The sequence below is a fragment of the Chaetura pelagica genome, unplaced genomic scaffold (genome assembly GCF_000747805.2).
Source record: "Chaetura pelagica isolate M959 unplaced genomic scaffold, ChaPel_1.0 scaffold704, whole genome shotgun sequence".
In the NCBI taxonomy this organism is placed as follows: domain Eukaryota; kingdom Metazoa; phylum Chordata; class Aves; order Apodiformes; family Apodidae; genus Chaetura; species Chaetura pelagica.
In genome coordinates this window covers 54438-64789 of record NW_009952994.1, presented here as the reverse complement: position 1 = coordinate 64789, position 10352 = coordinate 54438, and the positions used below count along the sequence as shown (strand labels likewise).

The window sequence follows — 10352 nt, the reverse complement described above, 5'->3', positions numbered from 1 at the left end:
CCCCCCCAGCCCCCGGGATGCTCCCTGCCCCCCCAGGGATGCTCCCTGGCCCCCCCAGCCCCTGGGATGCTCCCTGGCCCCCCCGAGCTGGTGGGCACCAGGGATGCAGGGAGGATGGTGCTTGGATGTCTCCATTCCCAAGGCTCCCTCCGGAGCTGTTTCAGGGACGTCAGGATGGCCCAGGCTCCTGTTGGCCCTTCTTGCCATGGCCCACGTGCCTCCAGCCTGGCTGTGGTGACACCCCGAGGTGTCACCGTGGGGATGTGTGGGTGCTGAGCCTGGCTTGTGGCAGAGGGCTGGGAAAACCTTGGTGACTGGAGGCTGAGGGGTCAGACCCTCAGTGCTGGGGGTTGGTGGGGTTGCCTGGGCTGCCCTGGGTCTGCTGTGCTGAGGGTTTGGCTCTGAGGTTTGGGCAGGTTCTCTAATTTCTCAAGCTTTTGGCTTCTTAGAGCTGCAACTGGCAGAGGCAAGTCCTGCTTTGTTAGAGAGCTCATCAATTCCGTGTAAAACTATTTCTTTTTTCTTTCCCCTGGATGGGTTTGCCAAGGAAGGTATTGCTTCCAGATGAATTGCTGTGGATTTGGCTGCTCTCCTGCCTCTTGTTGGGGAAGACTTGGTTTGTTCACAGTTTCACACACTCTTCTGAAACACAAAAGCATCCTCTCTGCTGCTTCTGGAGGAAGGATGCTGTTTTGGTTGTATTCTTTGTTAACTGGCTTGGCAGGCCCCACCCCAGAGGCCTTTTTCTGGCTCTTTAGCACCAGGTTCAAGCTGTTGGGGTTCAGCCTTTCCCATGATACCTGTCCATGAGGACTGGCCATCCCCCAGGGTGATACAGCTGCTTCCAGCAGGGCTCCTTGAACACTCCCTGCTCCCCAGGGGAGACTGATGGCTGGAAAAACCTCCTCCAAAAAGGCAGGAGGGATGATACACACTCAACCTCACTGGTGTCACCGGGTGACAGGGAGTCAAAGCCACCAGGAAGCTGGTGAGATGCGGTAACTCCATCCTTGGAGGCTTTCAAAACACATCTAGTCCTCAGGTCTGCTCTGCTTGGGGCAGGAGGTGAAGGAAGGGACTCCAGAGGTCCCACCTGGCTGGTGATACTGGGCTCATGGGGAGGAGCACCCAGTGTTGGAGTCAGAGCAGGTTGATGGGACCAGAAATGGATATGCTGCTTCTTGTTGCTGCAGAGCCTCAATAGGTCTGTTTGAATAACAAACTGGCATTTAATTAGCAGGCATTATGGATCCCAAGGAAACCCAGGAAATACTGCTGGCTGTTATTGCTGCTGCTAAGTGCAAAATGCTGGTCTGAAGAGCAGGTTAATTTTGCTGGGCTTGATTAGCTCTTCATGTCAGTAACAGTGGGAATTGGGTCAGCATTGACACAAACCTCCTGGGCAGGTTCAGGAGGTTTTGGAGGAGTCCTTGGATCTGCCACGTGTTGAAGGCCAGGCTTGACTATCCCCTGGGACTGGGCTCCCAGTGGGAAACCCTCTGGAGGACACTGGTGGTCCCACCTGGGGAGGGAGCCTGGACCCTGCTGCCATTCTTCTCTCCATGGAGCATTTGGTTTAGTGGGCCTGTTCCAGGATTATTCATGGCTTGATTTTGTGTTGCCAGCTGGCAGCATCTCCTCCCCAAACCTCTGGCTTTGAGCTGCTTTACCAGCCTGTGTGTGTTTAGTCAGGTGTGGTTGTGGCTAATGAGTGTCTGCTCCTGCCACCCTTCCCAGGGGTGGTGATCCTGCCTTTTGGGGCCATTTGCTCCACTCCTTGTTTTCTGGTGCCCTCCCAGGCTCAGCAGTGATGCTCTACAAGGGAAACTGCACGTGGCTTCAACACCTGCAGGGCTGAGTGGCTGCAAAGAGCCAGGGGGTCAGTCCATCACCTGAGCACTTAGAAGTCATTTGTATCAGAGAAATCCTGTTGGATTGTGGATAAGTGGTAAAAAAACATGGTCCAGGCTGGGCTGGGGCTGCTCTCCTTTCTCCCTCAGTGTCCTGACCAGCCCATGTTGAACCTCAGGCATTGCAATCCAGTGGGAAGCTTATGGAAATGTCCCAGGCTGTCCAGAGCTTTCTTAGCCTCTGAGCTGTGCAAGCAGCCAGTCAAAACCAAAAATGAAGATGGATGTGAGGCATGAAAAGCAGAAATGCATCATGTCACAGTCCAGAAGTTAATCCCATTTTTAATTTTATTTTTACGTGTCAATCCCTTTCTTGAAGGCTCTTTCCAAAAGCTGAATTTCTTGGTGTGTGCCAGCAATCATTCCTCAGCTGGCCTGGTGATCAGATGCAGCAGGGGCTTTGTGTTTTCACAATAAATAAATAAAAACCCCTCCTGAATCACAAGTTATTTTATCCTAATCCGCTGCTGTCAAGTCAGCACAGACAGAGGTGCTTTTGTTTTGAAATGGCCACCGAGAGAATTTGTTCTACAAACAAAGATCTAGATTAAAAAAACCCCAAGAGAACAAACAAGTCTATAAGTCCTGAATGTGGGAGATGCTTTGGGAAGGGCTCTAGACTCCAGGGACTGAGTTTTCTGTGCCCTCTTTTTGCCTTTTCTTCAGCAGTGAAAACGTTTGGTGGTTTTTGCTGAGGTTTTGGGTGTTTTTTTCCCAAGTGTCTCTCCCTTTGGGGTTAGTTCCCCTGCCTTGGGGCAGGAGGCTGATCCTGAAGAAACACCAGAATCTTGAATTGTGGGGCTGGGGAGGGATTTGGCTGTTGTGGGGCTGGTTGTGGTGGTGATGGACATCCCACTGGAGGAGCTTGCTGCTGGGGATTAGCAGAGGAAAATCTGGTTATTAAGTGTCAAAATACCATTGGATGTGGCTGGAATATTGCCTGCAACTGCTGTAGCTAGTTTAAAACCAAAAATAAATCACAAGGCTGCTGAATTCTCCTGCTGTTGATTCCTGTTTGATAGGGTAGGAGGTGCTGGAGGAGTTTCTGGCCCAGGGGATGTGTAGGACAGGTCCTGATGGCCTGAGGTGGCTGGACCTGAGCTCTGCCCTCACTGGGAGCTGCTGATTCTTGCCAGAGGGCTCTGGTTTGATCTCAGCTGACCTCAGTGGTACTTTGCTAGGAGGGGTTGACACAGCTGGAGGTGTCTTAGTGCTCAGGGCTGAGCTGCAGGAGCAGCTCGTGTGCGGGTCCTTGAGCCTCGTGCCCCTGGGAGGTGCTGGTTTGCTGAGCACTTGTGTGGTTACTGCTCCTGGAACGGTCTCTTCAACCTGTTTTCAAGTGTTTCCTGCTTGGATTGGTGCTCAGCTTGAGAGCTCAACATCTGCCTTTTTTTTTTCTACCCCAAAATGAGCTCCCTGCAACATCTCCAGCTGGTTTCCTGTTGGTGACCAGAATTGGGCTCCTGCCTTGTGTTTCCTCAGCTGCTTTGGAAACAGGGTCAATGGGAGCAGGGGAGGAAAGACAAAGGAAGGGGAGAGCTGATTTTTAGAGCACAAGCTGGGAAATGGAAGTGAGCAGGAGTGAAGCACGTTCTCTGCAAGGCTGTTGCACCTTTCCCTGGGTTGCTCCACGTGTTTCAGGGTCTGATCTCCAGGCTGCAGGATATGGATCCCAACGGGGTATTAAGCAGGTTGTGGACTGGGCCAGAGGGTTTTCCAGTCCTGCACCACTGGGACTTTCTGCAGCTGGGATATGGTCTGGAGGTGGGCAGAGCCTGTGGAGACTCCCCTTGGTCTGTGGCACAGCAGAAGTGCAGGTGGCCAGAAAACAACTTCTGCTGCAAAAGCCTCTGAGGTTTGGTCATTCACTTCCATTTTGCAGGGAAAAGACATGAAATGTGGACAAGTTTTGGAGAAAGCTTGCTGGAAAAGCCCCCCCTTGCTGGCTTGGGGCATCTTGCCCTGCACTCAGGGTGAAGCTGAGCACTGCTGGGGGGTCAGGGTTGGCTGTGTTGGGGTCCAGGGGAGGTCCAGCAGGCAGCAGCCGAGGTGTGTTGCACTGGAAGTGGGGTGTTCACCATCACCTGGCTGAAATCCTGCCCCAAACCCAGCATCCCTCCTGCCTTCCAGCTTCTGGAGGGCTCTGCCTCTCCTGCTGCTGTCCTGGGCTCCAGTTCCTGGAGTCTCACCTGCTTAAAGCAGTTTGTTCCACCCATGAACACTGAAGAGGAGAGAGAGGGAGGTGGCTCAGGGCAGTGCAGCACAGCTGAACACTTTGACGTTTGTGGCTTCTGTTTCCCTCTGGAGCAGGGATGTTAGTGGAGGGGGGGGCAGAGGGGTGGGAATGGTGCTGCAGAGGATAATGTTGAAGGTTGCTCAGGGTTTTGTAGGGCATCTTCACCATTCCAGAGCCATGTACTGTGAAGTGATGGGATCTCGTGTTATTTCAATCCCTTGAATTGTTCCCTGAGGAGCAGAGCAAAGAGGCCAAATGGAAATGTAAGAACCTACATCATCTCCTCAGAGGGGTCCTTTGCCCCTGCTCCAGTCTCTGCTGGTTTTCCTTCTGCTCCAGCCACATCCCAGCTGGGTTAGCACAGCCAGGTACCATCACAGAAGATGCAGAAGGTCAAGCTTGGATTTGCTAATGATCAGAGTAAGCTTGAAAAACTTTTGTCCTCCCTTGCAGTCAGCTTTGCTGGGAGGGGAGGAGGAGGAAGAGGAGGAGGTGTGTGTGGTCCATGATCCTGACCTGCTGCATGCCCTCTGTGTGCTGCTCCTCAGGAGGGGATGGCTTGGCTCAGCCCTGCCCAGGAGGTCCTGATTGCAGTGAGATGCTGCTGAGCCTGAAGGAGCTTTAAAGCACAACTCAGGTGTGTTCATCCTCCCATCCCAGTCCCCTCGCTCTTGGGAAGGGTAACTTCTGGACCCATTTGCAAACCCGGGTCAGGGCCACTTGTGATGGATCCCAATCTGCTCCTCAGTTCTCAGCAGAGCACGTAGCTCTCCTGGCAGAAGCTTGAATGGAGCAAAGTACCTGAAAGTTGCTTCTGGGCTTTGACAATCCCTTTCCTTGCCTGACCTCACCAGAGAGAGCACTTGGGTGTGTGGGCTTGGGCTGCTGCCTCCTTGGGACATGATGCACAGATGTGATGTTCCAGGGATGCTCGTGTTCCCTTTGCTTTCAAAAAGTCATGGGAGTTACAGATTTATCCTCCTGCCTTCAGTGCAGGGTGAAGGTGGCAGGAGAAGCAGTTGCAACAGCTCCTGTAACCAAGTGCTGGTGATGGGGGTCACAGGCAGGGAGAGAATTGGGCAGCCTCTGCTGGGCAAGCTCGGGGCTAATTATTCCCAGTTTCTTCCCAGATGAGCTATAACCCTCTCCCAGGCTGCTTGGGCCACGTTTTGATGTTGTCTGCTGGATCAGTGGCTTGTAAGCAGCTTGTCAGGATCTGCTGCTCAGCGTGTCTTGCCCGCAGCTGCCGGGATGTTCTGCTCAGGCAGAGGGATGAGGCTGTTCCCATCATCTGCAGCTGGAATTTGCTTATGCAAAACCCTCTGGAAAAGCAGCAGGAGGTTTCCTTCTTCCAGCAGTGCCTGTGAGGCCAGGATCCAGAGTGTTTCCCTGGCTGTGGGTCACCTCCCTGACACGAGCTGGAACGTGCAGATCCCACGTGTCCCCAAGGCTTAATTTTGCTGCTGCTGCTTCCAGAGCTGGATGAGGAGCTCCAGGAGCTGCTGGGGGGGTGGCCAGGGGACACCCCTGGGTTGGAGTGTGCTGTGCAGCTCTGCACTGCCTGGGGCTCATCTCCAGCCTCGCTGTGTCCCTCCCATCCAAAGCTGCTCCAGGAGCAACCAGCTGGTGCTGTCAGAAGTTGTCTGGTCAGTGCCAAGCTGAGCTGGTCGGTACTGGGAGCACCTCCATGAGGTGCTGGGGAAGATGGGCTTTGGAGTTGTCTTCCCCTAGGGAAGTGGTGGGGACACTCTCTAGCCGGCCTGGAGATGTGCTCTGGCAGCTCCTGCTGCTCTGGACCATCCTCTCATTTCCTCAGCTGGGCATCTGTGGGGAGAAGGGGATTTATGGAGACCCCAGAGCAGGGCAGAGCCCAGATGCAGGGTGAGGGCCTCAAGCACTGCCTGGCTCTGCTCCCTGCTGGCTCCTGCCACGTGCTGGGTTGTCCCAGGGGCTCTTTGACAACAACTTACTCTGCTCTTCTTTTTTTTCTTCAGTGATGGGTTAAAGTGGTGCTCTGTGCTGAGGAATGGGTGATGGTGATGGTGCTGCTGGGGGTTACTGTGGGGCTTACCTGCCCCCTAGGTGCTGCTGGCTCTGCCATGAGTGACACAGGGGTCACCTTAGTCTGTGGTTGTTGGTTTTTAACAGACCTCTGCTCTGCCCATGTGAAGAAAGAGGGTGTTGATCCATGTGTCCTCTCCTGCACCTGCTTCTTCTGGTGTCCCCATGGGCCACCTCACTTTGGTCCCAGGGTGCTGCATCTCCCACTGGGTTGGTGAACGTGCTCTGTGGTCCCATCTCCAGCCCCTCTTTTGAAAGGGGGTTTGAAGTGGAAGTGTAAAGCTTCACTGCTCCCCTTCAACTGCTGCTGCAGGCAGAGGAACAAGTGACCAAGACATCCCCGGGGGTTCCACATGACCCCAGGGGTTACTGGGATGTGCTGGGGGAATGAAATGCAGGGCACAGAGGGGTGAGAAGATGTGGAAAAACTGCTCTAGGAGTGGTTAAGGCTTAATCCACCCTGGGAGCACGTCCCTTCCTGAAGAAGTGCCCACCTGGTACCGCTGCGGTTCAGACCCGGATGCGGGAGGGAGGGAGGGAGGAGGGAAGGAAAGTGCCACCAAACTTATTGGAAGGTGGAAAAATGGATTCACGAGTCTCAAAGTGGTGGAGCCGAGGATCTGTGGGCAGTGCTGGGCTCTGCCCTGCCGGCGTGGGGCCAGAGGAGGGAGCAGCAACATCCCCTGGTCCTGGCATCTCCCTGAGCAGCTGCTCTCAGGGAACCATTCATTCCATTCATCGATTTTTGTATAGCTCAGAAGGAACTCAAACGGTGTTTCCATCAAGGTGTGCTGAGCTAACACCCCCCTCCATGGCCAGAACTAATTTTAATGTCTCTTTTTTTTTTCTTATTACACCTTTTCACTTCTACATCAAACTTCATCCTGAGCCCAGGAGGCAGCAGGAACAGCAGGGAACAACTGTTCTCAGTGGGAACTGTAGCAGCATCTGTAAAAGTTGGGTTCCCCCACCCATTTCTTTGTTTCTCTGGCCTAAGTGAGAGAGCAGGGCTGGGCAGAGATGAGCTGAGGCTGGTCCCACAGCTCTGCCAGTGCCCCAACTGGTCCTGCTGGGGCTGCCCCAACTCTGCTGCTGGGAGGATCTGGCTGCTCAGCAGAGGCTGATGGGGCTGGAGGAAAGGGATGATTTATTCATCCCTGAAGAAAAAAAAATAATATAAAAGGATGGCAGGATGCCCAGCACTGTTTGGCCAATATTTTTGGCTGAAGGAGAAATGGTAATAATTTTGGAAATGTTAAATTAGTGAGTTCTGCTGTTTTCAGAAACATAAGGGTTTGGGACAGCTGTAAATAAGGCTGGAGCTCTGGGCATCCTTCCTGCAGCTGGGCCTGGGGGGTGCAAACATTGCCTGGTGGAATCATTCCTCTGCCCAAGGGGCTGGGGTTGATTTCCTGCAGTCCTTGGGGCAGGGTTTTTCCATACAGTTTTTCCTGGGTCAGCCAGAGGGGCTGTTAGAAGAAGAACTAGTTGAGTTCAGCACTGGTGCTCTGGGAATGATGCCTCTTCTGCAGAGACCAAGAGCAGAAGCAAAGGTTGGTGATGGATGGAGGGGGAACATGGGTCTGTGGAACTGCTTTTGGGCTGGGACTCTTGTCTTGGACTCTCCCTGTGCCCTGGGACTGCTCATTGCCTGGAGCTGGGGGTCTCAGGTGCAGAACCAGGATCCAGCTTTGCTCCCAGTGCTGACAGCATCCAGCCTGGCACAGGATCCAGCTGGATCCTGGGAGCTCTGGTGGCCTCTGGGCTTTGCTGCTGGTAACTGCCCTTCAGCCAGCCCTGCCCTGAAGCCCTCGTGTTTTAGGAAGCAGTTTAAAATCGATGTAAATCTGGTCATTTGAAAGCTTTGCCTGCAGTGTGAGGTGTTTTGGAGCACTGCAGAATAGCTTAAAATGCAATTTAAAATAGCTCTGGTGGCTATAGAGGAGCAACTAAAAATACCCTGCTGGGACTTTAAAATAGAATAAAAAAAATGAAAGGGGGGTGAGAAAGGAGAAAAAAGGGGTTAAAAGGGTATAATTAAAAATCAAACGAACCTGCAGGGCAGCTTGTGCTGGGGTTGTATGTGTTAGTTTCTTCTTCCCCAGCTCCCCAGCCCATCTCCTGGGCTGCTGGGGAGAGGAGGAGACTGGGGGATGGTGGCTTCTGGCAGGACCTGGAGACTATCCCCGTGTCCCACAGGGAGCATCGTGTCTCTGAATTGAGGTTGAGGGGGTGAGGAGAGAGAGAGAAGCTGGGGGGGACAGCCCAGAGCTCTCCTGGTGCTGCTGCTGGAGGTGCCTGTGCTGCTCAGGGTCCTGCCCTGCTCCTTGCTGGGGAACTGGGGAGCTGCCCTGGGCTGGGGGCAGAGCTGCAGCCTGCTGGGCTGGGGGGGCTGCTGGAGCCCCTGGGTGGGCTCAGCTCGGGGTCCTGCAGCCCAAGGGTTGCTCCAAAGTGGGGAGAGAAACCCCAGCCCCCGGGATCTGTGTCTGCAGAGCCCTGAGGTGGCTCCAGGGAGCTGCCAACCCCCCTGCAGGGACCTGGTGGGCTCCTGGTGCAGTGAGAGGGAGGGAAAACACCCCCCAGGCTGCAGCTTTGCTGCTGGGGGCACAGAGGGGGGCGAGGGGGTGGGTAGAGCCAGGGGGCAGGTGATGGCAAAAACTGCTTGAGCAGGGGGTGACTTGAGGCTGCTTCCCCTGGCTGGGGACCAGGGACCAGCTGCCTCGCTGGCCCTTTCCAGCAGCTCAGCAGCAGCTCCACGGAGCAGTGTCTGCTTCCCTGGCAGCCCCAAGCTGCTTCTCTGGGCACCTCCAGGTCCCAAATCACCACTGCTGGCCTGGCTGCTCCTCCCTGGGTGGCTCCTGGTGCTCCCTGCGTGGGGGCACTGGCTCAGGAGGTCCATGTTTTCTGGGTATGGCTTAAAATAACAAACCCATAAGGGTCTGATGGCACATGTGGGTGGTTTGCAGGAGGCAGCGACTGGCTGGGTGCCCAGGCTGGTGAGTGGGTGCCCTGGAGGATTGTAGCCATGTGCTTCATCCCTCCCTGGAGCAGCTTTCCCCTGGGGTGGCTGCCTAAGGGATGGGGACAGGAGGTGGTGGTTGTCACCCAGAGCTTTGGCCTGTCTTGTTGCCAGTTGGTGCTGGGCCTCTGGGCTGTGATTGTAATGGATTATGTGTCAGGGTGAGCTGGAGACCTGGGCTAGTTGGCTCTTTGGTGTTTTCATCTGCTTGAATCAAAATCAATAGTGAAGGTAAACAGAGAATGGTGGGAGAGGAGAGAAGAGCTGGGGCTTTGCTCTCCAGGAATGGGGAAGGTGCTGGGGTGGGTGCCCCCCTGGGAAGATGAGTCCACCTGAGGAGCCAGCTGGTGAGCTCTGGGTCTGGCTGTGCTGTGTGGGACACCCTCCAGTTTCTTCTTTGAGACTATATTGTCCTTTTTGAAGGGTTTAAGTAGGCTGGAGTTGTCCTTTGAAAGAGAAAAACAAAGCAAAGCAAATGATGCTTTAGGTTGAAATAAATTCAGCTTGTATTTTCAGTGGACATAAGTAATATCCTACCAGCTCTGAGCAAATTCCCTCCTTGTACTGGAGCATGAAGCTGTTGTGAGGCAGCCAGGCAGGGATGTGACTTATGTCTGAGAAGGAGGGGTGGGGGGGAAATCAACAACAAATCTGCCATGTTAGGAACAGTGGAGATTTATTGTGGAATTGCATTTTAAATGTCAGGGGGGGGGTTTGGTGCTGTTCACATGGGTCTGTGGAGATGGGGGTTGAGGCTGTACCTTGGTCTCCCCCCCCCCAGGACAGTCAGTGATGGGTTCATGTGGCTACCAGGGGAGGGAAGGTTTTGAAACTGGACTGGTTTTGGGGTGGAAAAGCTCCCTGAAAGTGACAGAGGAGGGAGTGCCAGCTCTGTGCCCGTGGGGTGGCACAGGGGTCCTGCCCCCACCTGGAGGAAAACACAAGGGATGCATTGGCCTGGGCACCAGGGTGCAGCTCAAACACTGTTTCTCCTTCATCTTTCTCTTTCCCCTTCTTCTTGGCATGAAGCTGACTCTGAGCAGCTTGAGACCTGAGTGGGACAGGGAGCTGGGTGCCCCAGGGGGCAGGGAGCTGGGTGCCCCAGGAACAAGGAGCTGGGTGCCCC

The 10352-nt window shown here is 54.4% G+C and overlaps 1 protein-coding gene across 1 annotated transcript in view; it reads left to right on the top strand.

Annotated features, from left to right (window-relative positions):
* The window catches only part of MGAT5B (mannosyl (alpha-1,6-)-glycoprotein beta-1,6-N-acetyl-glucosaminyltransferase, isozyme B), a gene marked incomplete at its 3' end in the record, with an annotated part of 71719 nt that overhangs the window by 10462 nt on the left and 50905 nt on the right, over nucleotides 1–10352 (top strand). The gene's annotated exons all lie outside the window — the stretch shown is intronic.